The sequence below is a fragment of the Cupressus sempervirens genome, chromosome 3, assembly GCF_028749045.1.
Source record: "Cupressus sempervirens isolate cs-2001-9-10 chromosome 3, ASM2874904v1, whole genome shotgun sequence".
NCBI classification, from domain to species: domain Eukaryota; kingdom Viridiplantae; phylum Streptophyta; class Pinopsida; order Cupressales; family Cupressaceae; genus Cupressus; species Cupressus sempervirens.
In genome coordinates, this window is record NC_143120.1 from 1041224054 (window position 1) to 1041241954 (window position 17901).

Genomic DNA, 17901 nt, shown 5'->3' on the forward strand with positions numbered 1-17901 from the left:
ACTGGTGACTCGGTAGATAATGTGAAACTTGGAAAACACTAAATCACTTGGTTACCATGAAGTAGGTCAATTAACATTGGCTTCGTATCACTTGAACTATGAACTCGATAGATACTACAATTCTTGGTAAACATAGGCTTCACATCACATGAACTGTGAACTTGGTAACCATTAATAAACTTGGTATACACTGAAATGCTCGATTTGAACTGTTGAACTTCACACTAACTAAATCTACTTGGTAACCATTGAGATTAGTCCAAAAGACTCGATAGCAACTGTAGAACTTGGTGGCTACTGCATTACATGAAAAACATGGTAAACTATTCAGTAAGCTTAGTAGGTGTACAGAATTTGAATAAGTGTGTGTTAATAATAAAAAAATTGACTGATATGTCAACAATCCCCCACTTTGGCATTAGTGACAAAAACATTTATTAGCCCAAAACTGAATACCTTGTATTCATCACCATGTGATACTAGCTTGGTCTTATTTTTGAGATTTTTCAAAATTGATCTTTGTAAGGTATATATAGAGTATTTCTACACCATATCATATTTCTCCCCCATACAATGTGATCTATCATGGACATGTAACTTTTCTCTTATATACATATCTCCCTGTAACTCTTCTCTTCCAATATCTCATCTCTTCTCCGTAACTCTTCTCTTCTCCCCCTTTTTGACAATAAGGCCAAAAATTTATTCAACATATTTACATAGAGACACCAAAATGAGATAAGAATTTAGAGTGTACGTTGAGAGTAATTGCTAAGGTTTTATCCTAGTTTTCTTGCAATACCTTTCATGTATAAATGGCAATTTTTAATTCTGCTGATAATTCAATCATGTATTCAACAACAGAGAAGTTGTTATCTTGACTCAAGGTCTTTGAATATACAATGTGTTTCTACATAGAATCCATGACTGGAAGGATCATATTTTGTATATCAACTAATGTTGAGTGGATCCTTGCTTCTTCTCTTAACAATTCTACTTGCATATTTGTCAAAAATATGATCTTTTAAAAATGTACAAAGCTTGAACTAGGGTCAAGTTGCAATTGTTGTGCACTAGCTTTAAGATCAGTATGAATTTTGGACAATTTGTCCTTAACTTCCTTGGTATACTTAGTGACATCACATAGCTTTGCAAAAAGTGATGACACATTTGAACATGACTCAAGATCGACCAAAATTGTGGAAAGCTCAACTTGATGAATAGCTATTTGCCGAGCAATGTGCTCCAGCACTTAATTATTGAATTTATTTTCAACTTTTTCAACCAGTTTCTCTTATCCTTCGATGTCCTCTTTAAACTTTTGGACTACCTCTCCAAGCTGAAACAAAATAGGTTGAGAAGAATCAACCTCAATTCCAATAGCCTCAGTCAAGATATTCTTGGCATCATCTATAATCTTATATTCTCTATCCCTTTCCTCTCTCGATCTTTTTTGGTTGGCCTTTTTCTGGAGGAGTTCACCAAATATGTGCACTTGATCTATAGAAAGATTGTAGATATCCCATTTGGGAATTTCTATTTCCTCATCTAATTCTATATCTTCTTCTATCTCTTTTCCTATCAAAAATTTTGTACTTAGTTAAGCCTTAGGTTCAACTATCCTTGTACTTATTGCTTCAGTGCTCAGAATGGGAACAATAGTGGACATACTTGGGCTTGTAGTAAAATTGATATAGCACTGACTGGTGGAATACTTACAAAAATGCTAGAAGAATCCAAACTTGATGAAGTCAAAATTGTAGAATCCAAAACTGAAGTAGACAAAATTGGAGAGCTTACCATGGATGCACTCAAAATTGAAGAGGTGATGACTGAAGAACTTAACTCAGCAGATGAAGAGAGAGTCTGCAACTCTATTGATGAAGTGGAAGTCACTTCTATCAATGATATACTGAGTTGTGTTGGGGTAAAGAGTGATTGGACATTTGATGCATCTGTGGTAGTCACAACCAAACTTGTTGAAATTGTCTCCATACTTGATGATATCAAAGGGTTTCCTGAGGAGTGAGGAAGTGAGGCAACGACTGTAGCAACTATCTTTACTGGGTTAGTCTCCTCATCATCTTGCTTATCTTCCTTAGTAGCTCTTTCACCTTGATCCTCTTTGTCTTCCTTATTATCAAAATGAGTCACTTCTTCAACATTTTCTTCCTCATCTTTCTCCTTATCCTCTTCTTCATCACCATCCTTTACTTCAATTGTATATTCACTTGGTTTATGAAGATGATAAATGTTCTTCCAAGTGTTTCTAGCATTCTTAACTACATGCTCTATATCCTTAATTAAAACTAAACATGTACTAAACCTTAGAGTTAGTTTTTCTTGATTTTTCTTTAAAGACTCTTTCACCTTAGCATCTGATATGCTTGGTAGTAACTACCTCAAGGTCTGTGCATAAATGTCTCTTACTATTTGCATGGAAAAAGCCCATCTTGGCTTTATTTTCTCCAGCAATTCATTAGAGATTTGAAAGACAATCTGGTTTGATGAGTACTTCCATTTGCCCATTTTGCTCAGCACCAGTTCTTCAACTTGTTTCTGCTTTGCTTCTATCCTTGTCTCATATTTCAAAGATTTGAAATTTGTTATTATCAGTGCCTTCTTCCATTTGCTTCAAATTTTCTTGAAAGGGGGGTGGGTTTCTACTGAGTACAATGTCACTTCCTTTCTTTTGAGATCTCCTTGTGAAGACTACAGTGTATGCTTTTGTAGGCTTGGTGATGATCACCTTGCCCTTTTTCTTCAAAGATTCTTCTTCATCCTCCACCTATTCTTCATCTTTACCTTTACCCTCAGTTAACATGAGAGGTGCACTAGATTTCAGTTTGGCTATCCTCCTCTTCCCTTTATTAACTGCCCGAGGGAGCTTTATTTCTAGCTCTATTCTTGCCTTAGCCTCTCCATAAGTACCAAAATAAGGGGCCTTGGGATCCATAGGTTCATTGAAAAGGGCTTCAATGATATCTTTGGTCTCATCAATGTTTACCTCATAACCAAGAGACTTAACTTGCACAATTCTAGGCTTGATAGCCTGGATATATACCTTGTCAAAATCAACCATGAAGCACACATCATCCTTGTAGTCCTCAACTAACTTCTTAGGTATCCTAAACCTATTGTTCATTTTATCTTTGAACACATCAAAGCAGTTGTCCATGATGCTGCCATAGTTCTCTCCCATATTTGTTATATATTCATTTATTTGGTATAGAACAGGCACATCTTTTCTCTAGACTATAGTGTCTTTGGAAGGGAAGAACTTTTGGACATGAAATAATAAAAATATTAATAGAGAACCAAATTTACATAGGTTATTCTTGGAAGTTATAATAATTTCTATATTCTTATTGAATTGCCTCAATAATAAGTCAACAAGGTCATAAGATAAGTTATTCTTTACCACTTTATATGCCAAATCCACTTCACATGACTATTAAGATGGCTTGAACTATATATCTTATGAGCTATAACATGAATACCAAACTTCAGCTCTACATTTGTGACACTATTTATTTTCATGCCTCTGCCATCCCACTTAGCTAGGGTTTTCTTTTCCAACTCTACTCGACCTAGGGTTTTGTTTGTTTTTGCTTTGGCAAGCATGGGAAGGTTAGTGATTCGATGAATCATCTTCTCGATTATCAATATTGGTTGCTCTAACCACAATTGTCCATTATGCACCTGACTAAGGATATAACTAATCCATTTTATTTGAAACTCTTGGGGCATATGGGGAATGTGAGTTAATCCCTTTGCTTCCAAATTTTGATGCTCAAGTTTCAGGGTTCTATCAACACACAACTAACCTAGGGCATCATCCATCTCAAGAGTACCAATTTCTTGAATAGCACATTTAGAATGAGTTTGAATGTCATTAAGAAGAAGTACCTTGGGAGGGATTTGAGACTAAGCTTCACTTGGGTCTAGGGTTTTAGCAACCGAAGGCACGAGCTTGAAGTCTAGTGCCTTCCATTCAACACCTTGAACTAACATGTCAAAACCTTTCTTCACCTTGTTGTTGTTGGATGCCATTTTCACTCAATAGCATGAGAGAAATTTGAAGACTTTTGTAGGAAATTTTCTCAAGTCACTTGATCACACAAAAAATAGCTCTTCACAATAGCACTCAAAAATTCACGGTGCAAAATGAGTTCACTTCCATGCCTTTTGTTAAATTTTTTTTCCATTAATGCTCTGTATAGTGGTAGATGAGTTGATAGATTGTCATCCATTACTTTGTATTTGATCACTTGGTGAAGTCTTCGTGACTTGGTAACCATAAGTGCCTTCATTACTCCCAACCTTGCTCAATAGAGTCTATGACCCAACCTTACTCGATAGAGAAGGTAACTTGGTAATGATTGATATATATCTTGCTTAGTGATCCCTTTGTATCTTGCATACGGATTTGAATCTTTGTCACTTTTCAACTGAAACTAATTCTGATGTCTTCTTTGATAGCCTACTTCTAGTTCTTCCTTGAGAACTTAATTAGAAATGGTAGAGTCACCTAATTCTTGAGTGACTTGACCATCAATCTTAGACCAATATCCTTGGTAGACTTAGGAAAAAAATTCTATCTCATCTGCTTTTGAATGTTAGCGGCCTTTGCCTTCTTCTCATCTTCAATCTTACCAATATTCATACAATTCTTGGCAATATGACCAGGTTTTGTACAAATAAAACATCTTATTGTGGTATCTCTTTTCCTCATATAATGTTTAACACAATTCATACCAATGTGTCCAAATTCTCCACAGTAATGACATCTACACTAGGTATTGTAATCCCAACCAAATATTGCCTTCACAATTTGTAGTCTGATGCCTTGTGTCCATGTTTCTTACATTGATTACAATTGCCTTCAAATTTTGGTTTCTCTTTGCATTCATTAGCCTTGTGACCATGTTGATTGCAACTGTAACATTTTCCATTGAATTTTGCTTTTCTATTACTCCAACATTTGTTAGATGTATGACCTACCCTACCAAAATGATTGCAAGTAGGTCTTTGATTCCTTTGAGCACCTTGTTTGGAGGATTCACCTTCTTCTTTGTATTCAATTCTTGCTTTTCCTTTTTGCCTATAGAGGTTTTTCTCATTTAGTTGATCCATGTCCGCTTGAGATTTCATCATTCTTTCATTGATTTTCTTCTCAATGTTTAGGTCATTTCTCAATCTCTCACTAATTTTCTTTTCAGATCTCATCTCATTTCTTATTCTTTAATTCATTTGTCTTTCAAAATTTAGATCATTCCTTATTCCTTCATTGATCTGTCTTAGGCTCACGATTTCCTCATTTGCATTGGAGAGTTAATCAATAAGGTCTGCATGTTGAAGGGATTGGTTCTAAATCTCATTGTTCCTTCCATCCATTTCTTCTTTTATCTTGTTTCTCTATTCTAATACTTCACATAACCTTGCTGACTAAATTTCTTGTTCTCTTTTCAGCTTTCTTACTTCTTCTTGCAGGGAACCATTCTTCTCTAGGAGTTCTTTGATTGCATCATTTGCTTCATCTATACTTCTTGAAGGGTGAGATTCTTCAATTCTTTCTTCAATGTATAGATGATCATTCATTTGATTTTCAAGTTCTTTTCTTCTTTTCAGGGATTGGGAAAGTTGCTTCTTGGCTTTCTTGAGTTGAGTAATGGAAATTTCCAGATCCAACTTTTCATTGTCAATAGCTTTGTCAAAGTCTAAATATCTCCATATCCTTGATCTTTTCTCAAGCTATTAAATTTTTTCCTTGAGAACCACAAAGCTCTGATATCAATTGTTGGAAATATTCAAGACTATGCTAAGTTACTGAGAGGGGAGGGGTGAATTAGTAACTTTTAAAGTTTCTACAATTTCAATTCTTAAACGAATAAATCACAGCTGATCTAATTGTATGCATGAGAAATTGAAAACATGAAAGCATCCACAACACTTAACATAAAGGTTTAGAGACCTAGAAACCTTCCAAATAGAAGGTAAAACTAGGGTGGGGATGATACCCACAAACTTTAGTACTGTAGCATAAAGTTGGCCTGTTAAGGCTTACATTGATCACTTATGATGATCTGTCCTGTTAGGAGCAAATAGGATTGCTAGGTTCACCTTGTGAGAGGATTTACAAACATACAATGAAGTATGCACTTGGTAAAGAGATTTAGAAAATACTATTAGGTCTACCTTGTTAGAGGATTTTGACTGGTTCACCTATTAGGATGAAGTAGTAGATCTTTGATTTGTAACTAAGTTTGCTGATAGAGATTCCTTAGTGTACTGATCACCTTTTTGTGATAGATTTATCACCGTTGCTCCTTGTACTGATATGGCCTTTACAATGCTTTATCTGTTGCATTCAAAATATATATGCTTTCACATTCACATTCTTGCACTTGCATTACACATTCATTATTTTCCATACATTGGATATGATACAATACATCACATATATATACCAATCCAATTTACAAAATTACAAAGTTGTCCATGACACAATTTAACACAAATGTTAAAAAGTTGGCCTACATGAAGATACCAGGGTTCTAAAGACTGACTCAGTGAGGTTTTGATACTCGACATCCACTGTCACTACTTGGCATCATCATGCTCTTGGTAGACATAGAAGCTCGGTCCATACTAATCACTTTCAAGTAGTCTTGAACTTAGTCTGCATTGGTGACTCGGTAGATATTGTGCAACTTGGAAAACACTAAATCACTTGGTTACGATGAAGTAGCTTGATTAACACTAGCTTTGCATCTATTGAACTATGAACTTGGAAGATATTGCAATGCTTGGTAAACATAGGCTTCACATCACATGAACGGTGAACTCGATAAACATTGATAAACTTAGTATACACTAAAATGTTCAGTTTGAACTGCTGAACTTCACACTAACAAAATCTACTCAATAACAATTGAGATTAGTCCAAAAGACTCGGTAGAAACTATAGAACTTGGTGGCTACTAAATTACATCGAAAACACTATAAACTATTAAGTGATCTCGGTAGCTATATAGAATTTGAATAAGTGTGTGTTACTAATAAAAAACTTGACTAATATGTCAAGAGATATATCTACATATTCAAGATGTGTGAGAAAGAGTTAACTGAATATGTTGAAGTATCTTTGACATTGTTGTCAAAGAGGGAGAGATTATACTATTACCATATCAAAAAGTAAAAGAGGGAGAGATTGTCTAAACCATTACATAGGGGGAGTATGTACAATTACTTATAGAAAGATGGAGAGATTATGAAGTAGTTACTTATGCATTTAGGGAGACAAGTTCAGACAATATATATCCAAGAGGGAGTGTATATGAAAAGTGAAAGAGTGAGGTGTTTCACATCAGTGTTTCATGAATGAGAATTAGAATGAAACTAAGAATATTAATGAAGATTTTCTATTAAACATAGAGGGAGTTGATAGAAGAAAATCATGTGGATACTCAAATAACTTTTTGGATTGTATGGTAACTTGAAGTGAGGTGTTGCCATTAATGTGAAAGAGGGAGATTGTTGGAAAGTATACTTGGAAAAAATGTTATGTTTCCATTGACTTTGACCCTTATTGGTGAGAAAATTGCCACCTATGTAGAGTGTCATATCAAGATGATTGATGAAGAGAATTTGAGTAGAAGAGATAACAAGAGGACATAGCGAGAAGGTTGTGTTATGTGGAATTACAATGGGAACTTGACCCGTTGAACCTTGACAAGATAATGTGTTGTTTAATCATAAAACATGGAACATGGACAAGATAATGTGTTGTTGTTTTTTGCAGTCCTCATGCAACATGGACATCCAGTTGCCTACCATAGTGAGACTTTTTCTGATATAGTGTGTAGATATCCCATGTATGATAAAGAATTATATGCTATTGTTCAAGCTTGCAAGCAATGAAAACATTATATATTGGGAAAGGAGACTATCATTCACATAGATCACAAACCCCTTCAATTTTTGCAAACACAAGGAAAATTATAGGAATGACATGCACCAAAGATGGTTAGCTTATCTTCAACAATTTCATCTCAACATTTCACATAAGAAAGGAAGCACCAATAAAGTAGCAGATGTCTGAGTAGGCCACCAATTGCAAGAATAAGTATGGTATTAGAATCATGTGGTCACCAAATAGAAAATTGGGCCCACTTGTATGGATAGGATAATGAATTTTTTGATGTTTATACTCAACTATGGAAGGTAAACATGTGAATGATTATTACTTACAAGATGGAATGCTTTGCCATTTAGCCAGATTTGTGTTCCTAAGGAAGAATGTAAGACTACTGCTATACTACAAAAATATTTTTACCAGCCAAGAATAAAAAATGATGTGATAGAATACATTCAAGCATGTAAAGTGTGTGCTATTGCAAAGCTTGCAAATCATAAGTTGGGTTTATATTTACTACTTCCTATTCTAGATAAATCTCAACATTCAATTTCAATGGATTTTATGTCTGGTCTTCCTATCACTAAACATGGGCATGATTGTGTATATGTTGTAGTAGATAAATTTTCAAAAATGGAAATCTTGGTGGCCTATAGAAAGGCAATCTTTGCAAAAGAAACTACAAAACTCTTTTTTGAGCATGTTTGGGTTCATTTTAGGCTACCAAAAACCATTATTTCGGATAGGGATACTTGGTTTCTTAGTAAATTTTGGTCTTTATTATGGGCAATGATGGACACAAAACTAACAAAGTCTACTGCATTTCATCCTTGAACAGATGGTCAAATAGAGGTTGTTATTCAAATGATTATTTAAATATTGCATATGTATCACTCCAAACATCCTTGCACATGGGATAAGAGCCTTTCATATGTGCAACATGGCTACAATAGGGCAATTCATAGCTCAATTGGCCACAACCCATTTGAAGTTTGTCTTCGATATCAACCCTTAGCACCAATAAATGTTTCTACCCTAGTTATGCAATCTAACTTGGTACCATGCTTAGATAAGGAGAAGAAAAAAGCTATGAAGTTCATTCATAAAATTCATCATTTGTAGCAGCAAGTTCATGAAATTTTGGAGCAGACTACTAAGAAGTATAAACAGAGGCATGATCAACATCAAACTCCTCATAATTTTCAAGTTGGGGATAAGGTATGGTTGCATTTATAGAAGGAACGTTTACAAGGCCCTCATAGAAAGATTCATCCTTTTGTTATGGTCCCTATAAGATCATCAAGACAGTTGGTGAAAATTCATTTGAACTCAACCTACCTCCATTTTTGGGTGTTCATCCAATTTTTAATGTAAAACTATTGAAGCCATATTTCCCTCCTTTACTAGACATTGCAGATGTTGCTGAAGAAATCAGTCATATAGAGTCGAATCCAAAAGTTGTTAATCCACTCTAAAGTGACCAAATTGTGGAGGTTGTCATGAATAATTTGAGGAATTAGAATATCTATTTATATCATGTGGTGAAAGTAGGACAATTTGTTCAATAGGGAAAGTGTCTTACACATGAACAAATCTAGCTTCATTTTCCACATCTGATGCAAAGTCTGGATGAAATGGGGCCCATTTCCTCTAATGGGTGAAGGAATGATCAAAACACAATCTAGGAAGATGCAGAAGATGTTGGCACAAGAAAAAATAAGAAAATACTGAAATTTATTTTTTTGGTATTTTCTATGTTCTAGTATTTTGCATTTTCAGAGGCCTCCAGGGCATTTCTGGGCTCTGGTAGGGTGAAGAAGACATAGTGCTACACTTAAGAATTCAAACACAAAATGTAGAACTTTAGAAGATCTTTATAGAAATATTGATGGTTTGTGTTTTTGAGCTATGAGTAGAAAGTTATGACTTCTACAAGTAGATGTATTTTTTAATATAGATTTTTGTCATTTTTTAAAAATAGTTGTTCAGATTTATTTTGTAATTAATTATCTTGAAGACTCTTCATTTTCATTTACAAGGGATAGTGATGATCCTTTGGATCCATCATACTTGTATAATATTTATTTTTGAATAGAATGGATCACTTTTGGGTTGCAAATCATCTATTGTGGCATTTTAATGGTTTTTCAATTAATTCACAATGCTGCAAGTTATACACTAGGTATTGTAATCTAAATTCTTAATACAGATCACTAAGTGGATAAGATACTTGAGTTGAAGCTGATTTGTGCTAGTGTAGAATGAGTCAGTAGTAGAAGCTAAGGAAATATAGTGTCGACCGAGAACCAGAAAGATAGAGAATCAAAAAATTTAGATTGAGCAAAAATAGTGCAAGTTGACCAAGGATGTAGGAATTGAGATTCCTAGCTGACATAGTTTGAATTCTTGAAATATGTAAAGCATGTCGAACATAAGGATTCATGAGCTAGATAATTTAATGTAAGGAAAGGGTAAGGTGAGTGACTAGAGGCTAGAATTTAAAGAGAAGTTTCTAGAAAGGAGGAAGATGCACAAGAAGGCGCATAGATTTATTGTATGTGTTGAATTTGATCATATTCCTAAGATCAACAATGGTGTTTAAGCTACAAAAGATCAAAGTTACCTATTTAAGAAGGCACAAGGATTAACCTAATGGGGTTAGTAGTTGCTAATTTTGTTAACTAGCGAACTAGAGCATAAGGTTGAGAAGAAGGAGAAGAGCTGAGGTGAAGAGTGATTGCTTGAAGGATTTTCCAACCAAATCATAGATAGTGATGGAGACTTGAATGGAGTTCAATCAATGAGTTAGTAGATGAGATACATTGTGATCTATATTTTCAAAGTGAGTTGTACTTATCAAATCAACCTGTTGTTACTTTCTAACCATTGTATCAGCTAGAATCCTTTAATCAAGGTTGACCTAATAGTCATTTGTAAATCATTTAATCAAGGTAACATTCTAATGGAATGTTCTTAAGACCTCTAACAAGGCCACTCCTAATAGGATCATTAAATCCTTTAATAGGGTCACAACTAGTAGTGTGTATTGTAACTTTTAATAGGGTTGGCTCCAACAAGAGCTCACTTCAAAAGAGTGAAAATTTGGTAACATGTTAGTGGTGGTTTTTCCTAAATTGGGTTTCCATGTTAAATCCTGGTGTCTTACTTGTGTGGATGTTATTTGAGATGTATTACTATTTAATATTTAATATTTTGCAAGTTAGTTATTATTGGGACAGTGGACTGTAAGTTTATGTTTGATGCAGGAGCATCCAGAGGTATAAGGGCAACACTGTGTCACCCAAAAAAATGTACTTAGACTTAGTTTCTGTTTCATGTGTTTTCATTTTTGGACACCCATTTGGGTCAAATAAAGGTTCCAACTCTCACAGTTCAACTATCAGTGTGCTAGAAAATCCCGAAAAAATAGGAGCATGCAATTTGGCCATCATTTTGGTGACCTAGAAGGTGTGAATTGGCCAAATGAATGTAACTATGATTTAGAGCATTCCAAAAAAAGAATCAGGTCAAAAGGCCCCATGGTTTGAGAGTTATTGCAGTTTTTCGAGTTTTGGAGACCTCCTAAGAATGCTTCAAAGTCAGGTTAGGGGCATTAAATGACCTCAAAAAGGGTTGAAAAATGGGGGATGAGCAAAGCTGGTCCATAGGGCTATAGAGCACTTCAAGAGCTTTTCGAAAATGTAAACGGTTCGTCAATCAAAGTTACAGTTCAAAAGTTATGCCTCCTGGAAGTTCGGTTACCATTTTTGAATTCTTCTAGATTTGCACCGACTTCTAATGTAGCTTCTGGAACCTTCTATTTGGTCGGTGGATGCCTACTAGCACTTTCTAGAATGTACTCCTAGTCCTTAACACTCCGGGATCTATTTAAGGAGATTTCTAGCATTGTAAAAGGCAGTTCGGAGGGGAGTTTGAGAGGAGGTACTGAAAGGAGAAATTATCTCTAGATTTATGCTATTGTAAGCCCTTAGGGCATGTTTCGAAGTTTATTTTCTCTGTACTATTTGTACTAGCTTATTTTCTCCATTAATACAATTTCCCTTTTCTATTGTGTCCATTCTGTTCTTGGGTTGTATCCCCATCAAGTGGTATCAGAGCTGGTTTTCCTGAGTGTGTAGACAAAGCGCCGACTGTGAGGCAGTTTGCACCAGGACTGTGTGGTTGTGGGATCGAGTTAGAAGATGCCTCTATGAAGAGAGCGTGGTGAAAGGGCCAAAGCTATTAATCTTAAGGAGGTTAGAGCCCTCCAAAGGCAGGTGCAGGCATTGCAAGAGGAGCTCTGTGGAGGAGCAAATGTTGCTGCAGGTGATGACAGTGAGGATGAAAATGAAGAAGAAGTAATGGAACCAAAAGGGGAATTTGACGGGGAAGTTTTGAATCATGTAGAGGAAAGGCTTTTTAGGGCCATTACTAAGTTTGGAAAAAGACCTACAATTGAAGTGGGTGTATTTTCAGGAAATCTGAAACTAGATGAGTTGATCGATTGGATTCAATGAACTGGAAGAATACTTTGAGTATGAGGATATAAGGGACCCAGATAGGGTTAAGTTTTCCAAGGCCAAACTGAAAGGCCATGCCAAAATCTGGTGGCAAGAGGTTCAATTGGAAAGAAACAGAAGAGGAAAGGAGAAGATCACAAGATGGGATCACATGGTGGATAAATTGAAGAAGTAGTTCATTCCTGTGGACTACGAGCTTGATTTGTTTAAGAAGATGCATGGGTTAAAGCAAGCAGGAAGATCAGTCCAAGAATATACAGAGGAATTTTACCTACTCTTGATTAGAGCAGGGCATGCACAAGCAAATAAGGAGAAGGTTGCTCATTATATCAGTGGGTTGTGACCTAGCATCCAGGAGGAATTAAGTCTGGTAAGAATGACCAGCGTTGAAGAGGCATACCAGTTTGCCCTACGAGTTGAAGAGAAGCTGAATAAAAGGTTTGAAGGAAGACAAAGAGGGCGAGGTCAAGGAGGAAGGGGAAGCGGTAGATCATCTGGAGGTCGCAATGAAACCCAAAAGAAAAATGAGGATGTGGGTACTAGCAGGAACCAGAGGAATGAGGGTTTCAATCGCTCCCATGATCAAGACTTTGGAAATCAAAGAGGAAGAGGTAGAGGACATGGACAAGGAAAAGGAGGCTTCCATGGTACCTATTTCCATTGCAATGAAGAAGGTCATCATGCCTTTGAATTCCCTCAATGACAAGGAAGGACAGATAGGAGAGCTGAGGGTCAAGCTAGGGTTGCTCATGTGGATGAGGATGCACAATCATCACATTCAGAGGATGCAGAAAGAGGAGAGACCTTGGTAAATGAAAGAGTCCTACTAAGCGGTGAGATTGAACCAGGATAATGGAGGAGTTTGTTCCGTACCAGATGTAAGTGTGAGGATAAATGTTGTGATGTGATCATTGATGGTGGTAGCACTGATAACTTGGTATCAGAAGAGATGGTCTCTAACCTGAAGCTCAAGAGGGAGAAACATCCCCAACCCTATCAGATTGCTTGGGTAAAAGATGATCATAAGGTCCTGGTAAGTGAACAATGTTTAGTGAAATTTAAAATTGGGAGTTACCATGATGAAGTTCTCTGTGATGTTATTTTGATGGATATTTGCCATCTATTGTTGGGTAGGCCATGGCAGTTTGATAGACATACAGTACATGATGGACATGCAAACACATACTCTTTGACAAAGGATGGAGTTTGCCACAAATTGAAGCCCATGAAAAAGGAAGATGAAAAGGTATGTAGCAGTGCAAGGATTTGTCTTGTTGATGGAAGGAAGTTTTTAGATGGCATGAAACATTAGCATATGTGCTATGCTTTGATTCCTAGGAAAGATAAAGAAGGTAGTAGTGAAATACCACTTGAAGTTTCAGATTTACTAGGGGAGTTTGGAGATATTATCTCTGATAATGTTTCAGATGGATTGCCACCAATCAGGAAAATTAGTCATCAGATAGATCTAATTCTAGGAGCTAGTTTACCGAACAAGGCTGCTCACAGGATGACTCCTACTGAAATAGAGGAGCTAAATAGACAGGTTTAGGAGTTGTTGAGGAAGGGCTTGATTCAAGAGAGCTTGAGTCCATGTGCAGTACCTGCAGTACTTGCACCAAAGAAGGATGGAGAATGGAGGATGTGTACAAATTCTCGAGCTATAAATAGGATCACCATCAAGTACCAGTTTCCTTTGCCAAGGATGGATGATCTTATGGACTACTTGAGTGGAGCTCAGTACTTCACAAAGATAGATCTGAAGAGTGGTTATCACTAGATATGGATTCGAGAAGGAGATGAGTGGAAAACAGCCTTCAAGACCAAGGAGGGTCTTTATGAGTGGTTAGTCATGCCCTTTGGATTGACAAACGCCCCAAGCACCTTCATGCGGCTCATGAATGAGGTACTCAAGAAGTTCTTGGGAAAAAAATTTATTGTTTATTTGGATGATATTTTAATTTTCAGCAAGATTTTGGAAGAACATTTACTGCATATTCGTAGCATCCTTGAAATGCTAAGGGAAGAGAAACTATTAATTAATCTGAAGAAGTGTATCTTTGCAAAAAGGGAGTTAGTCTATTTGGGGTTTGTTATATCACCTAAAGGTCTCAAAATGGATCCGAAGAAGGTAAAAGCCATCTTGGAATGGCCTACTCCAAGGACTGCTACTGAGGTAAGATCATTTCATGGTCTGGTTAGTTTTTACAGGAAGTTTATTAAGAATTTCAGTGGCATATGTGCACCCCTAATTGATACAATAAGAGGGGATAGAAAAGAGTTCAAATGGACTGTAGCAGCTGCGAGAAGTTTTGAATTGCTGAAGAAGAAGGTAACAGAACAACCTGTGTTGGCACTTCCAAATTTTAGAAAGGTTTTCCAGGTAGATTGTGATGCCAGTGGCAGTGCTATTGGGGCTGTATTAAGCTAAGAAGGTAAGCCTATTGCATATTTTAGTGAAAAATTGAACGATGAAAAGAAGAAGTATTCTGTTTATGATCAAGAGTTCTATGCAATAGTTCAGGCCTTAAAGAAATGGAGGCATTATTTATTTCCAAAGGAATTTGTTTTGTATATTGATCATCAGGCATTACAGTACCTAAATAGCCAAGGTAAATTGAATCAGAGGCATATGAAGTGGGTAGAGTTCTTGCAGAGTTATACATTTGTGTTGAAGCATAGAAGTGGAAAATCTAATAGGGTTGCAGATGCACTAAGTAGGAGACAGTTGTTGCTTATAGTAATGCAGGTTGAAGTAGTTGGGTTTGATGAACTCAAGAATTTGTACCCTGAGGATCCTGATTTTGCTGAAGCATGGAAAGCTTGTAAAGAATCTGTTGCTGTAGATAGAACCAAGTGGTTAGACTATTTGATTCAGGATGGCATGTTGTTCAAGGGTAGTCAATTGTGCATTCCAAGAAGTTCCATGAGGGAAAATATGATTAAGGAGAAACATAGTGGAGGGATGGGAGGACATTTTGGTCGAGATAAGACCATTTCCATTCTTAGAGAACATTATATTTGGCCTCAAATTTCATAGGATGTGAAGAAGTTTGTACAGAGTTGCCAGGTTTGTCAAGTTGCCAAGGGGTTTAGTCACAATACTGGCCTATATCAGCCATTGCCTATTCCATCAAGGCCATGGGAGGACATAAGTATGGATTTTGTTCTTGGATTACAAAGGACACAAAGGGGTAATGACTCAGTATTCATGGTTGTTGATAGGTTCTCCAAAATGGCACATGTCATTCCATGCCACAAAACTCATGATGTTGTCCATATTGCAGACTTGTTTTTCAAAGAGGTGGTAAGACTACATGGTCTTCCAAGGAGCATAGTTTCTGATAGAGATACTAAATTTGTGGGGTATTTTTGGAGGACATTGTGGAAAAAGTTAAGAACTAACTTGAAATTCAGTTCCACGCATCACCCACAAATTGATGGCCAAACAGAAGTGGTAAATAGAAGTCTGGGCAATTTGCTGAGATGTTTAGTTGGGGATAAGCCCAAGGGATGGGATTTGATTCTACCACAGACAGAGTTTTCTTATAATAACTCTATAAATAGGAGTACTAGAAAATCACCATTCCAAATTGTATATGGGAGTAGCCCAAGGACTGCACCAGAGCTGAGGAAGATAGAACAAGGGGAGAGGACAAGTGCTAAAGCTAAGGAATTTGCTAAACATATCAAGCATCTACATGAGGAGGTTCAGGCACACATTACCAAGATGAATCAAGAGTATAAAGCTAGCGCTAATCAAAGGAGAAGACATAAAGAATTCCAAGTAGGGGATCTAGTCATGGTGCACTTACAAAAAGAAAGATTTCCAGTCAGTACTTACAACAAGATGAAAATGAAGAAATTTGGCCCCTGCAAAATTTTGAAGAAACATGACTCAGGAAATGCATATGAGGTGGAGCTGCCAGATGTTATTCACATTTCTCCCATTTTCAACATTGCAGATTTAACAGAGTATCATGATGATGGTGCAGATGAGGAGCTAGTGTTAGAGCCATGTCCAATTCCTACTTCTAAGAAGGAGGAGATAGAAGACATTCTAGATCATCGTGTGGGTAGGAGTACCAGAAGCAGGCAGTATGAAGAGTATTTGGTCAAATGGAAAGGACGGCTAATCGAGGACTCAACTTGGATTTCAACAGCTGAGGTTTCCCATTTGGGATTTCCTCTACCATCCATAAAGTGGCAGGGTCACTTTTCAATCTACCCTGGGTGTCTAATGCAGGAGAATCCAGAGGTATAAGGGCAATCCTGTGTCACCCAAAAAAATGTACTTAGACTTAGTTTTTGTTTCATGTGTTTTCATTTTTGGACACCCATTTGGGTCAAATAAAGGTTCCAACTCTCACAGTTCAACTATCAGTGTGCTAAAAAATCTTGAAAAAATAGGAGCATGTAATTTGGCCATCATTTTGGTGACCTAGAAGGTGTGAATTGGCTAGATGAATGTAACTGTGATTTAGAGCATTCCAGAAAAAGAATCAGGTCAAAAGGCCCCACGGTTTGAGAGTTATTGCAATTTTTTGAGTTTTGGAGACCTCCTAAGAATGCTTCAAAGTCAGGTTAGGGGCATTAAATGACCTTGAAAAGGGCTGAAAAATGGGAGACAAGTGAAGCTTGTCCATAAGGCTATAGAGCGCTTTGAGAGATTTCCAAAAATGTAAATAGTTCGTCAATCAGAGTTACGGTTCAAAAGTTATGCCTCTCAAAAGTTTGGTTACCGTTTCTAGATTCTTCTAGATTTGTACCAACTTCTAACGTAGCTTCTAGAACCTTCTATTTGGTCGGTGGATGCCTACTAGCACTTTCTAGAATGTACTCCTAGTCCTTAACCCTTCGGGGTCTATTTAAGGAGATTTCTGGCATTGTAAAAGGCAGTTCGGAGGGGAGTTTGAGAGGAGGTATTGAAAAGAGAAATTATCTCTAGATTTATGCTATTGTAAGCCCTTAGGGCATGTTTCGAAGTTTATTTTCTTTGTTAATACAATTTTCCTTTTCTGTTGTGTCCATTCTATTCTTGGGTTGTATCCCCATCAATGTTACTAATAAGTTGTTATAGAGACCAAGTAGATCTAAGTTGTTTGAAGAGTTCAAAAGGTTAATTAGTACATATGGACCTTAGGACAACTGATTCACTCCACCCCCTAGTTATTCTATATCATTCTAACATACACTCTAGGCGTTTGAATAATGTTGCCTGAATCCATTGTATACACCTCTCTCTTCCCTATTTTAGGGAACTTGGTAAGTCCATCAGTTTCTTCACTAGGGTTGGGTAGGGAGGATGATTTAGTTTTGGGCCTTTTTTGGCTGGGCTACGAGAGGACAACTTCAAGGGACCCAAGTGGAGTGGCAACATATGTAACAATGGGCTAATTGACCAGAGGGCATAATGCACAGTGAAAATTATACAACCTAAACAACAACCCTTGGTGCAAAAAA